The sequence below is a fragment of the Boleophthalmus pectinirostris genome, unplaced genomic scaffold (assembly GCF_026225935.1).
Source record: "Boleophthalmus pectinirostris isolate CB_2022bp ecotype Guang Dong unplaced genomic scaffold, ASM2622593v1 HiC_scaffold_3, whole genome shotgun sequence".
NCBI lineage: Eukaryota > Metazoa > Chordata > Actinopteri > Gobiiformes > Gobiidae > Boleophthalmus > Boleophthalmus pectinirostris.
This window is the reverse complement of record NW_026571299.1, coordinates 11,832,655-11,843,911: the sequence shown is the minus strand read 5'-3', so window position 1 is coordinate 11,843,911 and position 11,257 is coordinate 11,832,655. Positions and strand designations below refer to the sequence as shown.

Genomic DNA, 11,257 nt, shown 5'->3' with positions numbered 1-11,257 from the left:
GGTTTCCACGAAGTGAAACCAGCTGATGAATCGGGCTACCGTATTTTTCCGGGCTATTAGACGCGCTCTTAAGCCTCTAACCCCATCAAAAAACGGCCGCACGCCCCACAAACCAGAGCGTCCCATACACGAATCCACTCGGGTGTCACAGCACGACTTCAGTAAACTACAAAGACCCGCAGAACACGCAAACACGCACGGAGCAGACAGCGACTGTGCAGCGAAAAACACCCACAGACACACTCATCACTCCACGCGGACGAGGACCGAATGGAGGAACGAACCGAAAAAGCGAGTCCAATGTGCCGCTTCTAGACACAACTGAACAACTGAGTCACTGCGAACATGCCGACAATCCAGCGGTCCCAGACAGCACCCTCCCTACACGCCACAACTGAACAAAGCCCAGAGTCACCGTGAACGCCACAAACAAAGTCCCACTGACCCATCTCACTGTTGTGTTTCGTTTAAAGTCCGGTGCGGTTTATTTGTGAAAAAAGCTCGAAAATAGTCCAGAGCAGATCATCCTGACGTGTGCTTGTGCGGTTACAGCGTTTGCGTTAAACATGTACTGAACTGAACTGTATCTTGTCATGTACTAGTACACTGTGTAACCAGAGCTGTGATTGTTTTAAAGATAATGTTCCAGTGTGGCATGATGTGGCCACTCGCTGGGCCAAAGAAACATACGTAAAACTGATTTTTTGACATTCACAAGAACACCTCATGAACCTGGAGTTGTCTATAATCGCAGATATTTAATAGTTTTTATTAGCGGTTGTGATGTGTGGAGTTAAGCTTTAAATTAAACATCCACTTTAGGTCCAGTTCTTCAAAAATGCTGGGTTAACGCTTTAGTTTAAGAGTTGTTCTTCGTTTCATCAATCAAGTTTTTCAGTGTGCACATGCAAATCTGTTTCACAAGTCTTCAAACGGATGAAGTCAGAGATGTTAGAGATTGTCAAACCACACGAGGCCTCTCAGTACATGATGTTACTTTTCTATGGGAGAGTTCATCACCAAAAAGGAGAAAATGCAGATGAAGTTGTTGAGCGGGTGCTGTTTGATTTGTCCAGACAAAAAGAGCAAAAAAAACTTTAACTTGGAAGTTTATCACATTGGAAAGACAGTTCTAGATTCTGCGACAACAGTGCATTTAAAGTGATGTTAAGGAAAGTGCACGAGCGTCCATCCTGTCCGTCACATTGGGTCCACACGGTCTAGAGGAAGAGGCGGGTCGTGGATCACAGATTTCCACCATCTCGAAAGGCCAAACAATGCATTCACTTCGATGTTGTACAAACTCTGCATTTTCAGCAGCTCTGTAGGCTTCGGTAAAAGTTTAGTCTGGGTTTCCGAACACGTCTTTCCTCTGCACGCATCAGCTGTTTCTCCTTTATGGCCCTGTCACACCTTGACGATTTATCCAGCGTATGCCGACGTACAACTCATAAAAAGGCTGCCGCTCGACGATTCATAACTGCACCAGACATTGCAGTAGAAGCGTTAATCTCCTGGCTCTATTGGCACGCAACTGGTACAGTGACAATTCAGTGAGATCATGCTGATGTTGGAGGACAGTCAGTAAGTATGTACGCGGGTGGTACCATGGGGTCTGCTCACCAGGAAGTCTGGAGGAGTACTGACAGTTTCCTCCCCATTTTTATGAACCAATTTCCCTACACACTGCCAATACATCATTATACGGTAGCTATAAGGTTAGAAACAGGTTCAGTAAGTTCTGTGGTCGTTGGAACATGTCAAATACGTCTGTGTACGTCAATATGCGTTGGAGGTAAGTTCGATATAAGTTACACGTAGGTTCAAAGCACATTGCTCATAAGATACACTAGACATTATTTCAACGTATTTGGACTTATGAGTAACTTACAATTAACGTGTGTGAACGTGTGAGAACGATCACATAAATTACCAGTCCATTATTTATTCAGTTTTCGATTTTGTGTTTAAATGAAAAATGGAAAAAACTGATAACGGCCGTTTATGTGACTTCTGTGACTGCGATGCCGGACTTTTGCACTGCATACGGACTGAACCAGGAGTGATCCAGGTCCGGGACCAGAGCAGGACCAGAGTGGATTCTGAGCTTTGACTCCAAGCCTCCGTAGGGTCCAAGCCACAGCTTCGAGCTTTAGCCCTGCTGTGGGCTCTGAGCCTCCGGTCTGGTCCCGGTCTCAGTCCTGATCCCAGTCTCAGACCTGGATCAGTCCTGGTTCAGTCCGTATGCGGTGCAGAAGTCCGACATTGCAGTCACTTAAACACAAAATTGAAAACTGAAAAAATGAATCATTATCCGTTTCTTCATTTTGGTTTTGGAGACAAATAATGAAGCAACAGTTTTGTTTGTTTTTTTCATTTTCTTGTTTTTGGTTTTATATTGAAAAAAGAATGAACAAATGATACACGGATTCTTGCCTACAACTTATGGCCCACGTATGCAGGACGTATAAGCACACTGACATGCGGTGAGAAGTTTTAAGCATGCTGAAAATTTTTCGATGCTTACCTATAACTTATCTGACGTACGCCAGCGTATTTGCCAAATTTTTCATACGTCAGCATACATACATAAATCGTCAAGGTGTGACAGCCTTTTGGGTTTGGCTCTACATGAGACTGGGCGACGTGCACGAAGCTTTTGTGCCTGTAGACAAATATATCTACAATGAGCATGGTGTAAAGCTGATGACTAAAAAATGAAAGTAGGATACAAAAGGTCATATCAGTGAGCAAGTTTTCTTATTCTGTAGGTCTGTGTGTGTGAGCACAAAGGAGAAACGGCGCAGTCCTTTTGCTCTGACTCTAAACTCTCACTTATTATTTACATATTAGAATAGTGGTGGAAAAAGACGTGCAGAGTCTCATGGAAAATCCGGTGCAGCACGCCCACAAACAGCGCATGCACTTTTTCAGTTTGTACTCGTAGTTCAGCTCCTGGTTTAATAAATATGCGTCTTAGTTGTCAAAATATCCAAATATTAAATTCAAATGTAACATAAAAACCTTTTTAAATTACAAAGAACAGCCAACAAAGAACAGCCAACCACAAACTCTGCACAGAAAGGCCAGAGCAGCCCGAGTGTTGAACCTGGAACCTTCTCACTGTGAGGCGTGAGTGTTATTTTGGTGTTTTTCTTATGTGCTTCGACGTTTCCGTTCATGATTGTACAGTCACCTCAGCTGTACTTGACCTGAGTTTCATCTCACGGGGTTATCAGAGAGCACGCTCCACTAAAGCAAATATAGTAGTACTGAACTCCTGCTTAGGGTTACACACAAGGAAGGAAGAGGTCAGAGCGGCTCTAAACAAATACATTACAAAGCACAATTTCAGCCTCATTCATTACACGGCTATTCTGGTTACATTCACTTTGAGGCACTTAAAAAAAAATAACACACATCAAGTCGACGTCAAGCTGAGTGAAAAATAAACAAGATACAGTATATAAGTTAAATGCCATGTGGTGGAACATGCAAAGCAACATCTCCATGGACACAAGGCGGCCAAAAAAGTTACATAATGCACATAAAAATGTAAGTTAATGTAAGTTAAGTCATATAAAGTGTTTAGACTGAACTGTCCACATTGAGACAAGCACACAACACCCAGCTGAGTTACAGGCCACATCTGTGGAGAGGATGTAAGGTATTTTTGAGCAATAAAGAGATAAAAGTAATTGAAAGGTAAATGTCATATAGTGGAATATGCAAAGCAAAATCTCCATGGACACAAGTACCGTATTTTTCAGACTATAAGTCACACTTTTTTTCATGGTTTGGGTGTTTCCTGCGACTTATACTCCGGTATAAGAGAGGCTCTTGGCTTTTGTGTCAGAATCTGCTGCTCCTATTACTCCTGTACTACTGTCACTTCACTCTACTGTGCATGTCTCCTGCAGAAAGAGCCTCTTTCCTGCTGCAAGTAGAGAAATATGCAGCTGAAAATGGTAATCGAGCAGCAGAAAGAAAGTGTGGAGTGAGCAAGAAACTTGTGAGGGACTCGGGGAAAGCAAGGATGGAGAACAGAGCTTCTCTGCAACTGGGAGGATGCACCATGCAACTTTCCTGAAGTCACTGGATGGATCGACAAAGCCTGGACACCAAAACCATCCTGCCGGGATTCAGAAAGGCCGAAATAATTCTAACTGGAACTGATGCTTAGTCTGACGACAGCTACACAGAAGCTCTGTTTACCTCCGGAGGTCGCAGAGTTGTTCAGAAGTGACACCAAGAATGAAGAATTGAATGGATTTAGTGATTTGGAGTGAGATGGAGAGTTTGGTAAACTTGTTCTGTTCTGTTGTTTATGTTATAGTTATCTGAAGAACTGTTCATATGTGACGTTAACAGTCTGTTATTCTCTGTTCTATTGTTGTTACTAGAACTTGACTTTCAAGATAAAATGTCGGTTCCTGGTCTCTGATTTTGCAGAATAAATTTATCCCAAAAAGTGCAACTTATACTTTAGTGGGACTTATATATGTTTTTTTTTCTTCTTCATTACACATCTTTTTATACTCCAGAGCAACTTCTAGTCTGAAAAATATGGTAGGTGGCAATCCTCCACTAAAAAGTTACATAATGCACCTTTAAATGAACTAATCAAGACAAAAATTTTTGTCAACTAGAAAAACGTAGGGACCTATAATCATTTGACTGAATATTGTGACTCTGCACGTATCAGAAGGTCTATTTTTTTAAATTTATCTTGTGGAAGATCTGCCACCTGCTCGTTTCCATGGAGATGCTATTGCTTTACCTGGTATGTTACACAGTATGGCATTAAACCATCTCACGTTTGTTCACCAGTTGTCTTTATTACTCAAAACGTGCGGTTTCCCTTCCAAGTATCAAACATTAATTATTATTACCGAAGAAACGGCAGGAAGTGAATCACCAGAAAAGTTACATGGTGAACCATTAAAATCTACAAGAGTCAATATGTGTTCTTTAAAAGCATTACATCACGCTAAATTCACTCTTTTGGCCATGTTCTGGTGTTTTTACATCAACAAAAACAGACCGGGAGTTGTGTTTTGTTTTAGTCACACGTGTTTAAGTAAACCTTTAATTTTTTGTCCATTATTATACGTCTCTAAAAAGCCCGTGTGAATAAACAATAAAACTCCAGCTGTGTTTTTTATGAGAAACCATTATAACATAGATCATAAAACAGCGTATTATTGGCCATTTAAACAACTGGATCACATTTCTCTCGATATTGTACAATGGTTGGATGTTTGTACGGTTTTAATGGAAACAGATCTTGACCTGACCTACAATAAAGAAGTTAATGTTCACAGTTATAACGCTTTATTATTTTATGACTCTCATGGACAATCAGACCAGTTACCAAAGGTGGAAGCTCTTTGTTATATTTACTTCAGTGCTTTTTGAACGTACTGTAGCTCATTTGTCACAGTAGTTTTTGTACACTATACTTCAACTTGAGTGATTTATTTGACAGTGTAACAGTACTCTTACTTCAATAAAAGTTTTGGTTACTCTTTCCACAACGAGTAAATCTACAGTACAAGTGACAAAAGTTTATGTTAACAATATAAAATCATTTGAACATTTGTGTTTGTGTATTTTTTTATTGCTTTGTCTTTCCAATTCACTTCAGTTACTAGGGATCTACCAATATCCAAATCTCTCGGTTCGATATTTTCACGATATACATCTCACGGTACGATATTTATTGCGATATTTTGTGGAGGCTAAACAAAACTGTGAATATGCTTCTTTTTTTTCTTAAAATGCCTTGATAAGACTTAATCCAAAGAACAAAGATTTTGGTCCCTCGCTATTTCGTGGTTCACCTTTCGCGGTCTCGCTGTTTCGTGAATCTTTTTTACTGCAGTTTTGCGTGCTTTTTAACAGCGTATGAACACGTATTGTGTATTACGGGCGGCTAGTGATTACACACGGGTGGGTCAGGACTAAACCAGGACTAAACCAGTACTAATCTTAGACTTAAGAGAGAGAACCGCAATTGTCACGTTTACCTCCGTGAGGTGCGGAGCTCTCCGTCGGTCCTTTCTCCTGCGGTCACCTCCAAGCCCGTCCTGATCGTGAGTCCTGTTTCAGTTCTGGTTTAGTCCTGGTTTAGTCCTGGTTAAGTCCTGGTTAAATTCTGTTTAGTCCTAGTCCTGTTTTCGTCCTAGTTCAGTCCTGGTTTAGTCCTGGTTTAGTCCTAGTTCAGTCCTGGTTTAGTCCTCCTCTTCAGTCCTGGAATCAGTCCTAGGTTAGTCCTGGGTTAGTCCTGGTTTAGTCCTTATTCAGTCCGTGGCGTAGGCAGTGCAAGGAGGAAAATAACATAAGGATTTTAAGAAGGCTGCAAAAAAAGTTGTAAGTGTCCTGTGTGAGAAAAGTGTATAAAGTGTGTGCTGAGGGGTTTTACAGTCTTAAAACAGATATAATCATTGTAAAATATAAAGTTGTCTACTTCGCAGATTTCACCTATTGCGGTTTATTTTTAGAACGAAACCCCCGCGATAAACGAGGGACCACTGTTCATCTTTAAATGACTTTAAAAATGATTAAAGTTACTAGTGTACCTAAGCTACATTCTCTGTTATAATTTGGTTAAAGTTTTGCTAAAACTTATAACAGGATTCCCACTCTTTCACTGACAAAATTTCAAAACTTTTCCATGACTTTTTCATGTCCTAATGTGAACATTCCATGACTGTACAGCACCTACATGTGTAGAAATTGATCAGACTTTTAGGGCTAAATATGAAATGTTAACCCTTTCCTCTCACCTTATGGTTTGGTTTTATAGTTTTTTAACATTCAAAACACTGTCAGTGCATTTATTGTCTATTTTAAACAAAAGTTGCTTACTTTCTAATGATAACTTTGTAATTATGCTGTAATTACGTGAAAGAAATACTAAAATTCCATGACTTTTCCAAAACTTTCATTGAATTTACAAAATTCCATCTACTATCCAGGATTTTCATGACCGTGGTCACCCTTATAACCTTCCACTAGAAAAGTTACATGGTCGATCTTCAATATAGTCAATATGAAAAGTACAGTTTGCCTCAATACAGTCTAAAGTTACTACTGTACCTAAACTATATTATCCTTTATTATTTGGTTAACATTTTGCTACGGCTTATAACCTTCCACTGGAAAAGTTACACAAGGGATCACCAAACATTTTTCTCTGGGGGCCACATTATCGCTCCTGACTGTGATGGGGGCCGGGGTCGGGTCGGCTGTATAACAGAATTGTTTGACCCTGATGACGCAGATTATATTCTTTGAAAAACCCCCACACTTTCTTTACATATCAGACAAACTGCATGGTCCTTACACTGAACACAAAAATAATCGGTCATCCACTGTTCTTCAAAAACTCGTCACTCTGTCAAGTTTTTATACTTTAACACAAGGCATTTTTCTGTCCTTAATTGCACTTGAGAACCTGTGTGTGCGTTGACTGTCACTGTTTGATCTTGAGCTTGTCAGGTGACGAACATCTGCCGGCAAATGTAAATATGTCATATAATTATTTAAATACTTCATATAAATATTGTTTTTAAATTGAAAAAAAAAAATCTACAAAATACAAGATGCAGTGTTATTTGCCAAAAAGTAATAAAAATATAGGCCATGACAACTTTTAAGGATTGCCTCCTGGGACCAGTTCAAGTGGTGGGGGCAGAGGTGCTGAGGGTCAGTCAAAGGGACGTGGTGGACCGGAGTTGGCCTGTGGACCTTAATTTTTTGACCCTGAGTTACATGGTAAGTCTTTAATATAGTCTATATGAAAAGCACAGTTTATTAGCCTAGTGCCTCCGCTCAGTTTCATTTCTCTCCAGCGACTAGGTCAGGAATCAGAATACACTAGACGGTTTGCAAGAACCCTGGAAGTTGTAGACCAAGCACCGGCCAATCAGTGAAGAGCTGTGAAGCCATGACGTCAAACTCGTCGCACCTGTCTGGGTCCCTTTTGTGGAACAGCACAACAGTAAACAAAGCGGTCGAGATGGATGTAGACGAAGACAGACATTCTGTGTTGGCAACGATTCCCGAGATCAAGGATTTAAAAACAAGAATGTTTGGTGAATTTTATCCAGGTGAAAGACATTATTCCCCTTCTTCTTACTGAATTTGGTGCTTTACATACATCACGTCATAACAGCAGCGATTGGTTAAATTAAAAAGTACCCGCCTACTGTTGAGCGAACGAATCCTAACGCTGCGAGGTCAGACAGTTTCCACAAAGTGAAACCGTCTGATGAATCATGCTATTGTTTTGTCTCAGTACACTCGAAAGTTACTACTGTACTTAAGTTACATTGTCTGTTATAATTTGGTAAACGTTTTGCAAAAGCTACTAAATCACCTTCCACTAGAAAAGTTACATGGTGGATCTTTAATCTAGTATATATTAAACGCACAGTTTGTCTCTCAGTTCTCACATTTAGACCGCCTACAACACCTGCTTTTTTAAATGTTATTCTTTATCTTTTCTCATTCCAGACAACGCGGAACCCCTTACTCCTTTATTGCAACACACTCGGCACTACCGCTACACATTTCCCATCGTCTGCTCGGTCCGTGAACGCCTCCTCCTCTGCACGCCGCTCTCCTGTTGCTTTGAGGGAGGAGAGGAGAGAGGAGGAGAGGAGAGAAGCGCGAGGGGAGGGGTGGGGGGGGCCCGGGCAGAGCGGCGCGGAGCGGAGAGGCAGCCCGGTGATTTTCCACTGCCGCTGATGCCTCTCCTCAAAGCCCCCGTCTCGATACAAAGGTCAGAGCGAGCCGAGCTTATAATAGGCGAGCGACGCGTGCGGATCTCGCAGTCTGTCGCGCGGACACGGTACGGACACGAGCACGAAGAATCGATGAAAAATTTACAAACAAGGGACTTCACTTTGTAAGGACGATAAAAGGACAAAATCAACAGACATCGCATCAACTCAGGTAAGACGCACGCTTTTTTTTTTTTTTTTTTTGTACGCACGTTTTGGGATAAGTCCGGATAATAGTTTGATGCGTTTAATTTTTATTGCTTACACGTTTCTTATAATACACGAAGTTATATTGTACAAAGTCAGGTTTTTTTTTAATGATTTATTTGTTTTTACTCATTTTTTTAATTTTATTTTTTTGGTAATTTTACTCAATTATCTTTCTTTGCGCCTTTTGTGCGCTAGGGACATCACTACCTGTCTCTTCCTCCTTCAGCGCGCACCAGCCGCTCGTTAAACCACCTCTGCGTTAAACCAAGCGTCCATTTGGCATCTTTCAACGCCGCACGAGCAAGTTTTTATAAACCAAAGAACAGCGCGTACTTCGGCGTTACCCCAAATGCCGTGCGTAAAAGCTGCCGTACCGTATGGCTCCTAAGCGTGGCTCGTTTCCAGGGCTCCGTTATATCGCGCTCGTGTGAGAAATAGGGGAATCGTTGGGCGGAGGAGCGATGATGCTCGAGACGACGCACGTTGCCAGCCAGTGTAGCCCGTCTCTTTCTCGCACGCCAAATTGTTTTTTTTTTTTTTTTTTTTTTTTTTTTTACGCGTAGTCTGCGAGATACGGTTCTGGTTTTCTGACTTTAATCTTCACATTTCATCCCGTTAAATATTGGCTAAGATGTTTGGCTGGAGGATTTCTTTTGTTGGTGGAGTGCACGCGTTTTGATACGAAAATGCACAAGAAATAAGACATCGTAAAACGTAACAGTGATGCAAATTATAGGCTATTGTTCCAGCGTAGCTAAATGACTGGGTATGTTTGTGTTTTCAATGTCGCCTATATGAGAGATTTCAACCAAAAAACAAACATTTTTTTATAAGTTTAAACATAAGTATGATGTTAAACTTATAAATGAATGAAAATGGCGGAACGTAACATGCAATACATTAGCCTAGATGAAATGTACTGACTTGTTTTGATGTTATGGTGCTTGTTTGGTCACGATTTTGTTTTGTTTTTTGGTCCAAAATAGTCGACTAAGATGATGCATACAGTTTGTATTCGTTTATTTCAATGTATTTTTGTAGGTGCCAAAATCCCAACAGTGTTCGCTTCACAAAATTGTTGATACGACCGTAAGAAAGTTAGAAAATCAGACAAAGAAACAGTCACTGGTCAATAAAAATGTAATTTAGAAGGTGTGGCAACAAAATTTTCCACTCAAAGGTTCTATATTACGCAAAATTGACTGTGGTGAGCTTTAAGTCATGATATAATGTTGTTACCTCATCATGAACAGACCCGGTGTTGTGTTTTGTTTCGTTCACACGTGTTTGAGTGACACTTTAATCTCAAAAATGCTCTGGTCCACCTCACGATGTCATGAAGTGGCGGTAGTTTTCAAGTTGGCAACCATTTTACTTTATATTTAGTAGAGATTGGCGATTCCAGGGGTGAAATTATCGCAGCCTAAAACACAACTCCAGGTATGTTTATGATGACGAAACAACATTATACAACGATATCCAAGTCTCACGATACGATATCGTCACGGTATGAACCTCACGGAACGATATTGTAGGAAAGCTCACGATTATGGATGAAACAATATCCAAATCTTTCGGTACGATATTTTCACGATGCACATCTCACGTTACGATATTTATTGAGATATTTTGTGCCTTGACAAGACTTAATCCAAAGAACTAAGACTGAAAAGCGCTTAGAAGTGTTATTTCTTCTTGTAGTCTTCACTGAAATGGAGCAAAGGATCATGGTCTATGTAGTTCCCTGTGTTTTTTTTAATCTATTGCTGCACCATAACTCTTAATTTCAGCAAACAGACTTGTAATTCGATATGTTGTGATGGCCCACGATGTTATTGTGAGAACTTTGACGATGCGATATCACGATATTTGGTTATTGTTACATCTCTAAACATTACATTTCCTATTTTTAGGCCGTAAGTTATTGACTCTACAGTAAAGTCCGATGAGAATAAGGTTCCTTACAAAGATGGTAGCGTTTATGACTTGGTTCCTTGTATCGATTTGGTTTCACATCCCAATTTTGGACATGTTTTTGCATCTAGGTTCTGTACACAATGGTCATTTTGGTGTTTCGTGATTGTACAGTGTAAGATGTCAAAAGTTAAAGGTGCATTGTGAAACTTTTCTGGTGGAGGGTCCGTCAAATGCTTTTGTTATTGCTTTTTCTGGAACGTTTAAACCTTTCTATCTTCACGGAGACCCAACCAGACCACGTTACAGGTCAGAATGCCTGTTTTTGTATGTATTTTTGAGCT

General features: G+C 40.5%; 1 protein-coding gene across 1 annotated transcript in view; it reads left to right on the top strand.

The window, feature by feature from the left end:
• Positions 1 to 8,704: 8,704 nt before the first annotated feature.
• LOC110170506 (sodium- and chloride-dependent taurine transporter-like) overlaps positions 8,705 to 11,257 on the top strand; it is an 80,517-nt gene continuing 77,964 nt past the window's right edge. Inside the window, exon 1 of the mRNA XM_020936160.2 lies at positions 8,705 to 8,961. The gene's annotated coding sequence lies outside the window, so the exon portion shown is untranslated. The remainder of the gene's footprint in view (positions 8,962 to 11,257) is intronic.